The sequence below is a fragment of the Nanorana parkeri genome, unplaced genomic scaffold (genome assembly GCF_000935625.1).
Source record: "Nanorana parkeri isolate BGI_ZX_2015 unplaced genomic scaffold, ASM93562v1 scaffold65, whole genome shotgun sequence".
NCBI classification, from domain to species: domain Eukaryota; kingdom Metazoa; phylum Chordata; class Amphibia; order Anura; family Dicroglossidae; genus Nanorana; species Nanorana parkeri.
This window is the reverse complement of record NW_017306333.1, coordinates 1,721,465-1,738,300: the sequence shown is the minus strand read 5'-3', so window position 1 is coordinate 1,738,300 and position 16,836 is coordinate 1,721,465. Positions and strand designations below refer to the sequence as shown.

Here is a 16,836-nt window from a genome sequence, read left to right as displayed (position 1 = left end):
ATGACAAGATCAAACATATTTTTTAAATGAAAGTTGCACTTTTAAAAACATTGAAAATTACTTTTGAAATTAGATTAGCATGTTAAAGCTTATATGAGATTTTAGTGATTGGGTCTATATACAGTACACTTTAAGTATCATTCATTGTGGTAATACATCCATATGAGAGTGGTGTGTCTCAAGACCATATCTTCTTATCCTTCCTTCTCTTGGCTATTACTGGAGCCAAGAAATTGACCTTATAATTAAATATTTTTTGAACATATCTACAATTAATTATTTTTTAAAAAATATTTCAGGTTATTTAGTATCTTTGTAAATATAGTATATTAGTGTCTTTGCCATAATTTACCTTTTTTCGTTTTCTCGTTCTCTCTTCTTTTTTTTTCCTTTTCTCGTTTCTCTTCTTTTCAACTTCTTGGTAACATTTCTAGAAACATTGCAATATGAAATAGATATGTATATCATGTATATTAACATATGTAAGTTATCTTATCCATGTGTTTAATTTTAAAAAGAAAACTTGTTTCTATATAGTTTTAGAATGATATACTGTGTGTAGATGACGACGGCCATATTTGAACATTACATATGCAGGCTCTGCTTCCTGTTTTGCATTGCTCTAACTGTTGTGCTTTAATGATTATTTTCACAATGCAAGTCTGTAAGTCTGCAAAACATTAAACAGAATCTGAACTGTTGTTAAGCAAGGATAATGTAAATAGTATCTGTTTACTATAGGTTAAATGCATGTTGGATTGTGTACCATTCAACTACAGGATAGCATGTACAGAAGTGTATTAGGCCTCAAAATTAAATGAAACCTAATTACCATACCATCCACTTCCAATATAGAATTGGGGTCCCATACATTATTCTTATATGTGTAGTGGTTCCAAAAAATATAACCTACCTTATGATTGTAAAAAGTCCAATGCACAAGAACATATGGACATCTGAAGGCTCCCAATGACTATACTTAACATAAAGAACAATGACATCTGGTGCACCACTAAACTGTATGGATAGGCAAACCTTTTTTTTGTTTTGGGTTGAGTAGCTTGTTAGTTTATTTTTTGCTGTATGTGATCCATTGGGCTGTTTTCCCTTCACTTACTGTCCTGGAGATGCAACAGGAGTTCAGACAATCTCTGCAAATTGAGGGGATTTACCTCACTTGTTCCGGTAATAACTCTATTATTTTCGATTTCGCATTACTTTCTGTCTCTGTGACAATGGTCATTTAGAGAGGACAAATAGAGAGGGTGAATCTACCTATCAGGGACACAGACAGCAATTAAAACTTTACAGAAGTTCTAATCCTATCCAGTACTAAAAATGTTTTTTGTTTACATACACTTTAGGTCATTATGCTAGTCCCAAAACAATACAACTCAACTGAAACCTCAGAGCTATGACCCTGATCCAGAAAATGATAAATGCTGTAATAAAAGAGCAGAGGCATTTGAATGTGGACTAGCTAATATTTCGGATGGTGCTTACCTTTTTTGGTTTTGCTTTACTTTCAAATATTCCTCTGCAACCTTTCTATAAAATATAATGTGAAAATGAATACTTTTATAATAATTAGTATTACACATTCAGAAACAGTTACATATTCATATTCCACCCACATGCAAAGTGTATAATAGCTGCACCATATACAGAGAACACTATTGTTCCCAAACAATAACAGGTCAGGTACTCATAGGGGTCTATTCACTAAGCTGCCGAAGAATCTAGCCATAGCTTCGGCTGATCCTTCGGCTAGTTCGGCCCCAGGACCCCTTCGGTTCAGTAGAACTGAGGGGCTGCTGTTTGAGCTATTCACTATAGCCCGTACAGCTCCCGAAGTCAGCCAATCATCTCAGTCGAGCCGAAGGCCATTGGCCGGCCGACAGCCTGCTTCTGACATCTTACGGCTGGCCACTTGCAGAGAGATCAGCGTCCCTGGTTACCAGGTAACCAGGGACGCTGTCATTACACACTGAGAACCCGGCCGGGCCACTATGATATCACAGCGGCCTCTCCGTGTTCTCAGTGTGTAATGAAAGATGTAGTTCCTGGTTACCTGGTAATCAGGAACACCATCTGTCATTCCTCCCCAGACACTCCGGGAGTCTAATAGGCTCCAGGCCGCCTGGGAGATATACACTTTCTCCCAGAAAGGTTCACTCTGCTCGATTGAGCAGAGTAAACCTTTCCCTGCTCGGTTGTTTTTTTGTTTTGTTTTTTCTTCTGACATCAGAGCCATTGGCTGCCGACGGATTACTTTTTAAACAATTTTTCTATTCTGCTCGGTACCACAGAGGGACCGAGCAGAACAGCCGAGTCGGCTGTTTACTCACTGCTGTTCGGCATCTATGAGAATAGACCGAACAGCAGCAAGTAGCCTGCCGGAAGTTCGGCTTAGCCGATCCAGATGTTGGATCGGCTGAGTCGAACTCCTTCTGCACTTCGGGTCGGCCGAACATGCTGAGCATGGTCGGCCGAACATGCTGAGCATGGTCGGCTGAACATGCTGAGCATGTTCGGCCGACCCGAAGCCACACGAAGTCACCCGATGTACGGCTGATTTCAGTCGATATACGGCTGGAATCAGCCGTACCTGCCTGAAGTGAATAGCCGAACAGCGTTCGGCTCACTTCGCTTGGAGTCGGTTAGTCACTCGGCTGCTACGGCAGCTTAGTGAATAAACCCCATAGATGTATTGTACATGTGACATTGGGTGGACACTACCAACAGCTTCTGGGCCACAATTTGGGTTGCTGATAAAATAGGAATTAAATTGAAACAAATTATCGTGACCAGCTCCTGAATATAAAGTGCCACACCCCTAGTATATCAATTCGAGTAAAAAAGAAGAGAGTGGGGTTTTTAGGCAAATAAACTAGAGCCCCGAATCGAAGCATGCCCGAGGAGTGCTGCATGATCACAAGAACATATACCAATTATGTCTGTTATGATCGCCTAGCCTCAGATTGTAATTCTGGAATCGTTTATTTGGGGATCAGTTTGCTTTTTCCGTGTGCACATATTGATCATGTTTTTAAAGATTTTTTAACGTTTGTATAATAAAGAACTTTTGATTTACTATGTTGTAATCTCTTGGTTTTTGTCAATTGGTGCCTAAAAAGCCCCACTCTCGTCTTTTTTACTTGAATAGGAATTACATTGTTGTTCTACAGAACCTAGAAAACCATTGAACTGTCCTGGATCCCTTGGGACTGACCCACGATTTCAACTAAGTTTGTTCAATGGTAGAATTGATGATTTATTCCATACTGCTACAGGGTGTATTTTAAGTTTAAAGTTTTGAATAATTTACATTATAATTTATTTATTTTTCTCTTACCTAACTTGTTTGGTGGAAGCATTTTTTGGCGCCCCCCTGGAAAGTGCTGCCCTAGGCAAATGCCTAGTTTGCCTTGCAGTAGATACACCCCTGAAGGAGACTGAGAAACATGTAGATATTGCATCCACGGGTCCCAAATCCGTTCAAATGTATCCCTAGTGTCTTTGATGATACTATTCCATTTCTCATGTATCATTATCCACGATAGTTTAGAGATGACTCAGTTGAACGGAACGGTTTGGGTTTTCCAGGCCTGAGCTAGGGGAGTTTTGGCCGCCAAGAAAAAAAATGTCAATAGTGCAGCTTCAGGCTTGGACAGACCAGGGACCGGACGATTAAATAAGGCATACTGGGGGTCACGAGGTGGTCGGATGCTAAGTACCTTATATATCAAGGCATAAAGCCTGTTCCAATATGGACGGATACGTGGCCATTCCCACCAAGTATGTAACATTGTTCCAGTGAGACCACACCCCCTAAAGCATAGACGCCGAGGCCGACTCTAGGGCCAACCAATCCGGCTGGTATCCCAAAGAGTATACAGAAGATAACTGAGCAAATTTAGCTGCCCTAATAATATAGCATTAAATTGGGGACCCCCAAGCCTCCCACTTCTTTAGGGTAGTGCATGATAATTTTAGAAAGTCTCTGGGATTTCTGGTCCCAAATAAACCGCATAAGGTATGATTGGAACGACAACAGATCCGCCCTAGGAATAGCTATAGGCAGTGCTCTAAAATAGTACAATATTTTTGGCAAGAGGGTCATCTTTAGCGCATGTATGCGGCCAATCCACGACAAGGTACAAGAGGACCACCTGTCTACATCTGCCTTTAATTGTTTATATAGTGTAACATAATTGCATTTATAGAGGGACGAATAGGATGGTGAAAGTTTAACCCCCAGATATTGTAAACAGTCATTTGACTAAGTAAACGGGAAGGCTTGGATAAGGCGGGTCCAGATGTCAGGGGGCAAGTTAACATTAAGTGCCGTTGACTTAGAGGCGTTGACCCTAAGTCCAGAGGCCGCTGCAAACTCATCTAAGATTCTTAGAGCATTAGGACCGATATAAGAGGAGATGTAACAAAAAGCAATAAGTCATCCGTGAAAAGTGCACATTTATGTTCTACGCCCCCACAGCTTACCCCTTTAACATTAGCTGACTTGCGGATGGCAATAGCAAGGGGTTCTATCGCCACTGCGAAAAGCAGTGGCGATAGAGGACATCCCTGTCGGGTGCCCGTGCAAATATCAAAGGGTTCAGAGAGATGCCCCTGAATACGAATCTGAGCCGATGGATTAGAATATAGCGTAAGCAGCAGCCGAAGGAAAAACGGACCAAAGCCCCATTGCCGCAATAAAGTGAACATATAAGGCCAGGAGACCGAATCGAACGCCTTTTGCAAGTCAACGGATAGCAACATGCCCTCCTGCCGTGGTCCACCATCCCAATTGGATTGCAGCAGGGAGACAATATCCACCGCCCTCCTAATCTGGTCTGGGCCTTGGCGTCCCACTATAAAACCCACTTGATCCACATGTATGTATAGTTACATAGTATTTGAGGTTGAATAAAGACATTAGTCCATCAAGTCCAACCTATTAGGATCTCATTCTAGGAGTACCTATACCCCTGTATATTACGGTCCCTTAAGAAATCGTCCAAAAGTTTCTTGAACAATTCCACATTATTTGCTGAAATCACCGCCTGTGGCAGTGTGTTCCAGACCCTAACTGATCTTACTGTGAAGAACCCCCTTCGCCCCTTGTGCTGGAATTTTTTTCCACCAATTTTAGGTGGTGGCCTCTAGTTTTTGTAATGGAGGTAATTTGTTAATGGTTTTCCTGAACCCATGCGGATTGTCATTAACTATCCCGTTTTCCTGAACAAATTCTACCAGGTAATCCTTTATTATGCCCTCTAGCATTTTACAAACTACTGATGTTAGAAGCCAAAAAAGTGTTCAATCGATTAGCTAGAACTTTGGTCAAAAGTTTAAGGTCATTATTTATTAATGATATAGGTCTATAATTGGAGATCTCACCTGAATCTTTATTCGGTTTAGGTATGACGCTAATAAAGGCACGATTCAGGTCCGGTCCAGAGGCGCCCCAGCATGAAGGGCATTAAAAATGACTCCAGGTGGGGAACCAGGATATCCACAAATATTTTATAATATAAAGAGGGAAAACCATCTGGGCCCGGTGCTGAAGAGCCCTTAGCTGGCTTAATGTCTAGTCTTATTTCAGCTTGTGAAATTGGTCCTTCCATGATTTGGCAATGCTCATTGGATAAGGAAGGGAGGAGGAGTTCCTGGAGAAAGGTCTCTATTGCCAAGGATGGAGTCACAGGTGGGCATTTATAGAGAGCGGAAAGAAAGTAGTAAAACTCTCGAAGTACGTTCTTTGGATTTAAAGAATAGGTGCCCGATTTACAGCGTATCCTGGGAGCTGATTGTGTTCGAGGTATCGGAGATAGTTTATGTGCAAGTAGACTGCCTATTTTATCTCTATGGGAGTAATATTTATTATCAGTCCAGCGCAAACTTTTTTCAGCCCGCGTAGTCAGAAGCATATTAAGTTCTAAGCGGGTTTTCTCCAGACTACGCTGCAGTGCAGGTGTTGGGGTAGTTTTATGGTCGCTGGACAGTTTTTGAAGAGTGGCATCTAGTTCGTTTATACGCTTCAGGGCCTATTTTTTAACTTTAGAGGTATAGGTTATGAGCCAACCTCTAATAGTGCTACAGGGTGTTTGGGCATTTTTTGTGAACTAGGGATTGTCTGGGGACTTTATTTATACATCTGGTAGTATGAATTTTGTAACACGGGGATGATTTATTTTTACCCTTTATACAGTTTAATCGCTTTTGATCATACAAGTCTTACGTAACTGTATGGATTTATTATTCGATTGTCTGCTATGCCTTAGATGGCTGTGGTTACACTTTTTTATTGACCTTTATACAAATCACATTGATTTATAGGGCATTTACTTCTAAATAATTTCTCAATATGCTATTGTTTAGGGATGCACGGATACCGATACTGATATCGGTGACAAAACTGGGCATTTTCACGAGTATTGTTAAGTGCTGATACCGGCACTATACATTTTTAAACTACAGCTGAAACTGTAAACTGCCACAGCAGTTCACAGGAAGGGTGCTGAGGTCCCTGGGAAGCAGGGGACCTCAGCAGATATCCTGTGAACCGCAGCGCCTGTTAACAGGCTGCAAATCTCCTTCTTTGCGAAACCACGCTGCTTGCACTCGCCCATGAGACTGGACCCCTGGTAAGACCCCGCACAGCCTGCTAAGACCACACGCAGCCTCCCAAGACCACGCACAGCCTCCCAAGACCCCACACTGCCACCTGAGACTCAGCACAACCTCCTGAGACCCCATACAGCACCCCTAAGACCACGCACAGCCCTCCTAAAACCCTGCACAGCCCTCCTAAGACCCCAAACAGCCACTTGAGACCACACACTACCATCCTAAGACCCCACACAGCCTCCTGAGACCCCGCACAGCCACCTGAGAACACGCACAGCCTCCTGAGAACACGCACAGCCTCCTGAGAACACGCACAGCCTCTTGAGACCGCGCACAGCCACCTGACACCCCGCACAGCCTCCTGAGACCCAGTATGCATCCTAGACAGGGAGGAGGACTGGTTTAAAAGAGGTGTGAAAGAGGCCATGTATGTAAAAATTAAGAAGCCAAGCTTGGACAGAGGTGGGGGGGCATTAGAGGTGAAGGGGTGAGACATCTATTGTCTGCCACATACAATGCTGTTTTAACTCCTCTCTCTGGGCAGATTAATAACGCCTCCTAGACTCCAATTATGCAAATGCAATCAACACCTGGTTGTGACTAACAGATTATGTGGATTGGAGCGACATCCACCATATTTATTCCCAGAGAATTATTTGTACAAGTCATTCTGAATTGAGAAAGCTGGTTGGATGACCAGTGAAATGTCTTCAAGAAAAATTACAGAAAGTCCAGTTGCCTTGACTTATTTTTTACAGCTATAACATGACCTGGATGAATGCGAACCTTCACAGACATTTTGTTTTGTTTTTGAGAGTAGAGAAGGGTTAAAACTTCTGTAAGGTTTTTATTGCTTTTTTTCCATGTTAGTTAGCTTCACCCTTTCTTTCCTGGTGCCCATTGTCTCTGGGTCTGAAAGTGAGGGAAAATCCAAAATTCTGAGTGGTCACAATAACAGGAACACAGGGTAAAATGTCCAATGAGAACAATTATTCCAGTGACAACTGTCTAAGAGAGGATTACCCTCACTTTTGAAGAGATGTCTTTTTACATGCAAAAGGGGTTTTAACCTTCTCTACTATATGCAAGCCAATTGGAATGCTCAGGTAGCCTCTGAGCAGATTTTTAGGCCTTATTAAAAATATAGGAGGTTATTCACGAAGGAGTCCAAGGATCCAGACGTAGCTTCGGCTGATCCTTTGGCTCTCTTCGGCCGCTGGAGCCCTTCGGTTCAGTCAACTTGATGGGCTGCTGTACTGGCTATTCCCTACTATTGAGTTTGAGATGGGCTAGTCTCAAACTACTATTGACAGAAACAAGAGTGAAACTTCAAAAGGCAATCGGAAATTTTAGAGTTGTTCGCAGAGGACCAGCTGCAACCCCAGGCTATTTCTGTCATCATTAAAACTACACCTGACAACAGTAAAAAGGTAAGTTTTTAACTTAGAAATTCTTAATGAGAGATCCAAAGATTTGGAGCGCAGATCAAAGCTGATACAGCTGACAGCTTAAGCATCATATAATTAACTCTGCTAACAGTGAAAGCTAATTGGAGTCATATACATAAGTCATCATACATGAACATCCTTTTTTTTTTAAAAACTTGAAAGCACAACCTCCTAAGGATCTAAGGATTAACTTATCAAGAAGTTCTCTCAATCAACTAGAGAGACTATCTGACTTCTACTCATAAGATACTTAGCAATCCTTACCTTCGTAAAAGTGGCCTAATGCTTCAGGGACTGTTCCACGCTAATTTAGGCAGATCAGAAGACCTAATTAGAGCTTCAATAAACTTATGTATCTATGGTTGCATGCCTTCTCTTTCATTTTCTTTTTTAATTCCAGTGGACAAGTTATCGACATCTATGGACTATATTCTATGTGTATTGTCATTGCAATGCATTGCATTATTAATAATAGTGTTATCTACTAATACCAGGTGGAGAGTATGCTGCCGCAGAATCCTGTTTGATTTTTGTGCCCTTGATATATTTCCCTGTTCCCACTCCTGTTTGGTACTAGTTAGTACAGCCCCTAGCTAGACACTCCCTGTCCCTGACTCTACTACTCAGTTTCACTTTTCAAGCAGAGAAAAGATAGGAAAGTCATTGTCTTCTTACACACTGGAAACACATATACTATACTTATCTGAAGTAAAGCTACATTTGATTAACCTTTGTGTGTTTTTGAAGAATTTAGCTGTTGTGGATTTTGCTGAGTCAGTGTTATGCAGCCTTATGCCACCCCCTAATTTTTTGCTGTGGGCTTTGCCCTTTGTACAGCTTTTTACATCCACTTAGCCTGCTGCTGGGTATAGCTGTCGGCTTTGTGGGCAACACGTCCCTCTGCCTGCATTTGGCCATGGCTCAGAGGCACCTGATTTAAGTCTCATTACTCTGTGCCTCCGTTCTTTTGATAGAATTTTCCTGTTGATCAAGTGCTCCTGCATTACTAGTATGCGGTCTCTTTGATCCCTTACTATGTTTAAGGGATACCTGTCTTGTTTGCCGCTAATCATGAACCTATGCTACATTTAACAGACAACTCTCTTGTCTGCTGCTGATCCTAATCTTTTGCTACGCTTGTGGATTCCAGTGTAATGAGATACCAACTAAGGTATGTCATTGCATAAAGCAGCATTTTGAACAGAACGATGTCTCAGCTGTTTCTCAAGCATTGCTATTGCTCATCTGAAAGGTAAGTACTTCATGATTATACATATTGAGAAGTACTAAGAAAGAGATTGATCTAATGTAAATAAGGACAATGTAATATTAACCAAACAAATCACTGAGCAATAATTGCCATGTTATTTTGTAACTAGTGTGTTTCACCTCTTACCTTCTTTGGTTGTGTCTTATTTCCGAATATTTCTTGACATGCTTCCTTTAATAATATAATGTGAAGTTGATTAGCATTTAAACATTCTTAGTTTTATTGAAACAGTAAATAACTTCTCTCTCATTTCAAACAAGTATAGAATTATATTATTTTAAACATTTGTAATTAATTACGAATTAGTTAGGCAAATTTAAATCATACAAGTTGTTTAGCATTATGTTGTCATCAGTTTCCAGTTGAGCATCAAGGCTCCTAAACTAACAAGGGACGTGCTGATAGCAGGAGAGAACAGATTGAAAGAGACCTGGGCTGATCGGTCTGTTGCTTCTCCTTTCACAGACAAGACCTGTAAGTGTTACTAAACTGATTAAATCTCAGAAATGAATGGACAGAATAACAAATACTTTGGCAGGTAACACAACTCCCATTTACAGTATGTATTTAATCTTCATATTCAGCTGTTTTTCTGAAGTTCAGCTCTAAAGGTCAGCTCCATTCAAAACAAACATTCCCCCCTATGAAGCCAAATTAAAGCTGCCACCCTCTGGCAGCTAAATACAAACGATTTGTAATACTCCCGCATGTCAAAGCAACCTGGGTGCTTTGCTGCACTGCAAGCATACTACATCTGTCAAACTAAGGTGGTACAAATGACACAATTATAACACTGCCTTGTTTATATAAGGAGTTAAATCAGAAAAGAGCAGTAAAGTGTCTCAAGAGTCCAAAACTGTATTTTATTAATCTATTGGTATCTCAAAAGTAACAGAAACAATAGTAACAGCCAATGCATTTCTGAGGCCATACAATCCCCCTTCATCAGATTTTTGACAACCTCAAAGACCTGTAGATTACTAAAATACAATTTTGGACTCTTAAAGCAAAGCTCAGGGGAAAAATGTTCTCAACCCTTGCAGTGGGGCTACCACTGTACTGCAGGGGTTAAGTGCTCATTTGTGTCCAGATTCAAAAATAACAGAGTTAAACTCGCCTGATCCTTGGAACCCGCTTGCTCTTAGCTCCCTTTCACACCTAGGTATTTTTTCACAAAAAGCTAAGCGCGACAAAATGCTCAAGACAAGGAATCCCATTTGATTGTCGTGAGTGCGACAAAACGCTCAAGACAAGGAATCCCATTAATTTCTATTGCCCCTGTTCACAGCTGAGCATTTTGTTGCAATCAAAAAAATGCCTGTCCCTGGAAAAAGTATATGGGCTACTTTTCATTAAATTACATCGCTTTTTGGTCCTATAAACTTCAATGGTAAGCACCTGGAAATGCACATTTCAAGCGATTTTGCACATTCTGTAATGCGTTTTGCCATAAGAAATTTCCTATTGAAGTGCCTCACCTCTACTTCCATTTGGATCAGTTTACACAATGAAGTGTTGCAGGGAATCTATATGTTCTATATATACAGTTTATTATACTATACAAGGAAAACCATAATGGATTTGGGTTATTTTTTTGTTTACTTTTATAACTTTTAAAACTATTTTGTTTCTGATTTACTTTTAATGTACATGTTTTGTTTTAGAAATATTTAACCAATATTTAATACTGGATATAAAGAGCATCTCTCTCTCTCCCTCTCTCTCTTATACCCTGTTCAACCCCTTTTGCACAAAACAAGCGAAGAGGTGAAGTATGGGGAATGATTCACTCCTCTGACCCATTCAGTTGTGTAGGTAAAAATATCAGTACACATGTGAAAAGGAGTCCAAAGCTACCTGCAAGAAACAAAAATACAAAATATACATATACAATATATAATATACAAGTGCACAGCACTACCAATAATGTACAAAGCACTTTTGTACATTGTGAGAAGCATTAATGTTGTCACATTATTGGTAGCGCTGTGCACTTTTTATTATATATATTTGTCATTGCACTTTATAGTACAGCAGCTTCCTGCACTCATATTAGATTTAGCCATCCTTATTAGATTTAGTCACCCATAGCGTGGAATAATATTTATATGCATATACAATATGTCTGTTTTATTTAAGATTTTTTTCTACTCTTGACTATATTACATGAATAAAATATGTTTCTTTTAAAAATAAAAATTTTAAATCTCTTTTTATATATAGTTTGTAATGTATGTAAATTAGGGCAGCCATACAATATTTGCTCATTATATGAAGATGCATTAATAAAGAGTGAATATTTTTAATATATTCTAATGTGATATTGATATTTCCAAGGTGTGCATCTCTGTGAGGGTTTTTCTTTCCATGTCAATTTGGGTATTGACAGACCTTGGAAATGTACTTAGCTGTGATCCGCCACCCTTTTCCCCTTTTTGAGACCCCGTTTTGTACTTAAGAGAATTAATATATACTGTATATACACATACATGTTACATCAACTCCAAGGTCAATGATAGTAGAGGTATTTATTAGCAAACAAAATCTTTCTATAATATTGTAAAGTATACAAAAATCACCATTAAGTCGGTTATACATGGTTCTATTTTTTCGGTCAACCTGCGGGCTGAATGAAAAAAATAGAACAAATTCTACCATCAACGCTTACAAGCATTGATCATGGAATCTCTTGCTGTTTCTATTGTATTCTGAAAGTGCCCGCCGACCACAAAGCTAGAAGCTGAAATGTTACATTAGAAAGAATTGCAGGTATATTTACTGAGCTTTTTCATCAGCTGATCGAGGGATGCCAGGCAGAAGGGTGCCGACAGCGGCATTCATGCAGTGAATTTCAGCTGCTTCATCAAGAACCGGTCAAAATTCACAAAGTGTATAGTCCACTTTACTGTTTTAGCTTGCCTAATCCTTTAAAGAACAGAATATCCCCGTCCTTGCATTCTCAAAATACCACTCTTTAATGTCAAGTGTCTTAACTGCATGTGCATGAACTGTTATATATATTTTGTGGAACCTGGCCTTGGGGCGGCAGGGGGAGTAAATCCGGCCCTGTATATAAGCCAACCCACCAACAAGTCAGTGTGAGGATTTAGTGTTGATGTGATAGCAGACTATAAAACACATTACATGGGAATGCACAGTACAACAGCCAGTTACATAACTGTACTTACACATTGTAGACAGTTGTCTTCAAAATATACTAGATGATTGTGCAGCTCACAGACGTGTTGCTCTGGGATTTTCTTGGTCCATACCTCTTCATTTACTAATGTATAAAATTCCAACACTTTTTTAAAAAAACATATTTTTTCAGTGCTCTGTAAAGAAAAAATAATAGAGACAAAAAGGGCATCAGAAGGGCTGAACCAAGTATATGTAAATTACATAATTAACAGACAACTTTACTAAAAATTGCTAAAATAGTTCTGGGCAGAAACAGATGGTTTGGATCACCTTTTAGCTTTATATATTTCCGATACTCAGGTTGAGAGGTTTCCTCTCACTTCCCGGAAGACAAAGGAAAATGGGCATGTGCTGCTGGAGGAGTGGACTTTAACATGAACCTGTTACTTAGCCTGCATTGGCAAAGCACAGGTTGCATTAATTCACCAGCAACTACACAAAACTGGAAATGGTTTTGATAGCAATTGCTTTTAACACATTGAAGCAAAACTGATGTAATCATAGTTGCTTTGACCATTAACAACAGGCCATTCATTTCAAGAACAATCTTTCCATAAGATTATATGTACATTTAATGTGTGGTATTTTTCAGTAAAAGCCTCCCTTTTGTAGACATCAAATAGTCCTGAGATGTTTGCTGGGCATAGCCATCTTAGATGTAATGTCAGCAGCCCCAGCAAACTCAGAGCTGTCACTCAAGTGACACACAATAGTATTTCCCTTCATAAAAGGTTATGTAGAAAGGTGAGAGAAGGGGTAGAGATGCTGGGGAAGTACAGGCAGTAATTAGACAGCACAGAGAGTAATTAGAGGAGAGGGCTACAACATGCAAGGAGGGGAGGCAGGCAGTAATAGGGAATTTACTTTCCTGAAGTAGGTAAATTTGCAAGCAAGTTCAGATGCATATTTCAAGTGAATAAAAATCATTTATGGAAAGGAAAAACACTGCAAGCAAGCATTTACTTGATTTTTCTGTGCTTTTACCTACAATCATTTAAGTTTGGTGGCAGGATCTCATTAACCACCAACTCTACAACTTGCACAGCAATGGTTTTAAAGAATCCATTTAACAGTTTTCTTCCCAGTTCAAAAAATGAAAAATGCAGTTGATATACAGGCAGTCTCTGAGTTACATACATCTGACTTACATTCGACTCCTACTTACAAATGGAGGCTATTGCTGTACAGCAGAGGTAGTTGTAATGCTACCACACTCGTACTGACGAGGGGTGCCCGCCTTTTTGGGTCTGTATCTTAGTACTGTACGTACATTGCAGGAAGTTGGCTCTTGTTACATGGGCACACGAGGGGTGCCCACCTCTTCTTTCCGGGTCACTGTGAGGTTTTTTCTGGTGTGTTTGGCCAAACCCATCTCCGATCTGACCAGGAAGGGCAGCGATCACCACAATTGGACGCTTGCTGCTTCCCAGGCTTTTGAGGGCCTCAAGTCTGCTTTTGCTTCGGCTCCGATACTGTCTCATCCCAATCCTGGTTTGCCCTTTGTCCTAGAGGTGGATGCATCTGAGACAGGAGTAGGCGCACTCCTGTCACAGCGTCAGACACCTGATGGACCCTTACTTCCTTGTGGGTTCTACTCCAGGAAGCTGTCTCCAGCAGAATGCAATTACCAGATTGGGGACAGAGAGCTCTTGGCTATCATCCTGGCCCTCAAAGAGTGGAGATACTTGCTCGAAGGTTCGGTGGTTCTGGTCCTCATTCTCACCGACCATAAAAATCTGACGTATCTCTCGGAGGCCAAGAGGCTTACACCCCGTCAGGCTAGATGGACCTTATTCTTGTCTCGTTTTAACTATGTGGTCTCCTATTTGCCCGGCTCCAAGAATGTTAAGGCTGATGCCTTGTCTCGCCAGTATTCTGAGTTGTCCAGGGAGGACTCCGTGCCGATGCCGGTCATACCTTCCGATCATATTCTGGCTGCTATCCGCACCAACTTGACCTCTCCCCTTGGGGAACAGATCCTGGCCGCCCAGTCCGATGCTCCCACTGGGAGACCTGCTGGCAAATGTTTTGTGCCGGAGGGGTTGCGCATCAAACTGTTGCGCACGTACCACAATTCCAAGATTGCCGGTCATCCTGGTAAGAACCAGATGTCTTGGGCTGTTTCCCGTCAGTTCTGGTGGCCATCTCTCCGCACTGATGTTGCCACGTATGTGGCTGCATGTTCCGTCTATGCCCAGAACAAATCTTCTCGACGCCTACCCTTGGGTTTCACTTTCTGTCCTTGAGACAACAGGAAGCGAGAGGAAATCTACCCCTAGGAAGGGAAGCTCACTCCTGCAAGAGTTACCATGTGAAAAAGGTGTCTCCACTGAAGCTTTATCACCAATCCTTGTTTCCATGACAACCCAACATTTTCAAAATCCAATTGTCACAGGGACAGAAAGTGAGCTGAAATGTTTTGAACAGGGGCACACACAGCAAAACAAACTTTACAGGGGGTTAACCCTTACCTATGCTATCCAAAACAACAACAACAACAACATTTTTTGCTGGAGTTACACTTAAAAAATTTACCTGTTCCAACTTGCATACAAATTCAACTTAAGAACACACCTACAGTCCCTATCTTGTTCGTAACCCGGGGACTGCCTGTATATATCAACCCGGAGGAAATCCAGCAAGCTCAGGTAGAACATGCAAACTCACTGTGCTGCCCATTGTGTGTGTGTGTGTGTGTATATATATATATATATATTTGTGTGTATGTATATATATATATATACATACATACACACAAACTGGGCAGCACAGTGAGTTAGCATGTTCTATCTGTGTGTGGTGGGGTTTCCCCTGGGTACTATGGTTTCCTTCCACACTCCAAAGATGTGCTGGTAGGTTGATTGGCTCCTGTCTAAGTTGACCCTAGTATGTAGACTGTAAGCTCATTGAGGGCAGGGGCTATTGTAAATGCCCCTTAAGTGCTGCATTAATTGACAGCGCTATATAAATACCTGTAATAAATACACTGCCTGTCCCCCTAAAAAAACTCCAACATTTCGTTGGACCGCCTTTATCTTTGGTTACAGCACGAATTCACCATGGTATCATTTTGATAAGCTTATGCAATGTCACAACATTTATTTCCATCCAGAGTTCTATTCATTTTTCACCAAGATCTTCTAGTGATAATCGGAGAGTCGGACCACTGCGTAAAGTCTTCTCCAGCACATCCCAAAGATTACCAGTGGTATTGAAGTCTGGACACTGTGGCCAATCTATGTGTAAAAATTATGTCTCATGCTCCCTGAACCACTCTTTTACAATTTGAGCCCAACAAATCCTGTCATTGTCATCTTGGAATATGCCTGTGCCACCAGAGAAGAAAAAAACCATTGATGGAAAAACCTGGTCATTTGGTATATTCAGGTAGGCAGCTGGCCTCATTTTTGGGGGATATAACGTTGCCGAACCTAGACTAATTATCCCACGGAAGGTTTTTACGTATTTGCTCAGCTAAATCCATGTGGTGACTTGGCAATGTACATGTAAGGCTACCTAAAAGGCAATGCATCCTGAAGTAGCTTGCTGCCTGGAATGCACTGAATGAAGAACAAGAGTATAGAAATTTCACACTGCATGCCAAAGCTGATTCTGCTATGAACAAATAAAAAAAGTAATTCCCTTAAAGGTTTTTAACCTGCCCACATATCTTACATTTCTGTACAAAAACATATTTGTATTATAAATAATAGTTTTTAAGCAAAACACCAAATAAATGGGAAAAAATGCAGATTCCAGTATCCACTCCCTAGTTTAGTGGATACAGTAACATTAGTTCATTCGGAAGTCCTCAATACAGGGTAGGTCAGTCAACACAATGGGGTTGATTTACTAAAGGCAAATAGGCTGTTCAATTCTCACTTCAAAAGGGAATTTTCCCTGAGCTTAGTAAATGTGGCGAAAATTCAAAGAATACCCAATCATGTTCAAGTAAAATAAAAAGAAAATGCACATTATTGGATGAAGGAAGTAATCAGAAATTCACTTTATTCACTGTGTGAATAGCTAAGCTTAGGGAAAATCCCCTTTCAAAATAAACAGCTTATATGTCTTTAGTAAATAAACCCCAATAAGTCTTGTAACTACCTGAAACCCCACACATACACACTGTCTAGTCACATAGCAAACATTAATCAAACCATCTGACATAAAAACTTGTTGTGCAGTGCAGCCTCATAGCAGCCTGTGGAATAAAAATCTACAAATTCTACATAATCTACAAAATGACAAATGAAGAATGGAAGCTTGATTTTGACTTGCTAA

At 40.6% G+C, this 16,836-nt stretch overlaps 1 long non-coding RNA gene across 1 annotated transcript; it reads right to left on the bottom strand.

Moving 5' to 3' along the window:
- Window positions 1–1,517: 1,517 nt before the first annotated feature.
- LOC108804559 lies at window positions 1,518–12,650 on the bottom strand. The gene is made up of 3 exons (XR_001942367.1): window positions 12,540–12,650; window positions 9,478–9,522; window positions 1,518–1,548 (listed from the first exon to the last, which is right to left on the bottom strand). It is a non-coding gene; the product is annotated as an uncharacterized LOC108804559 (long non-coding RNA).
- Between the last annotated feature and the right edge of the window lie 4,186 nt (window positions 12,651–16,836).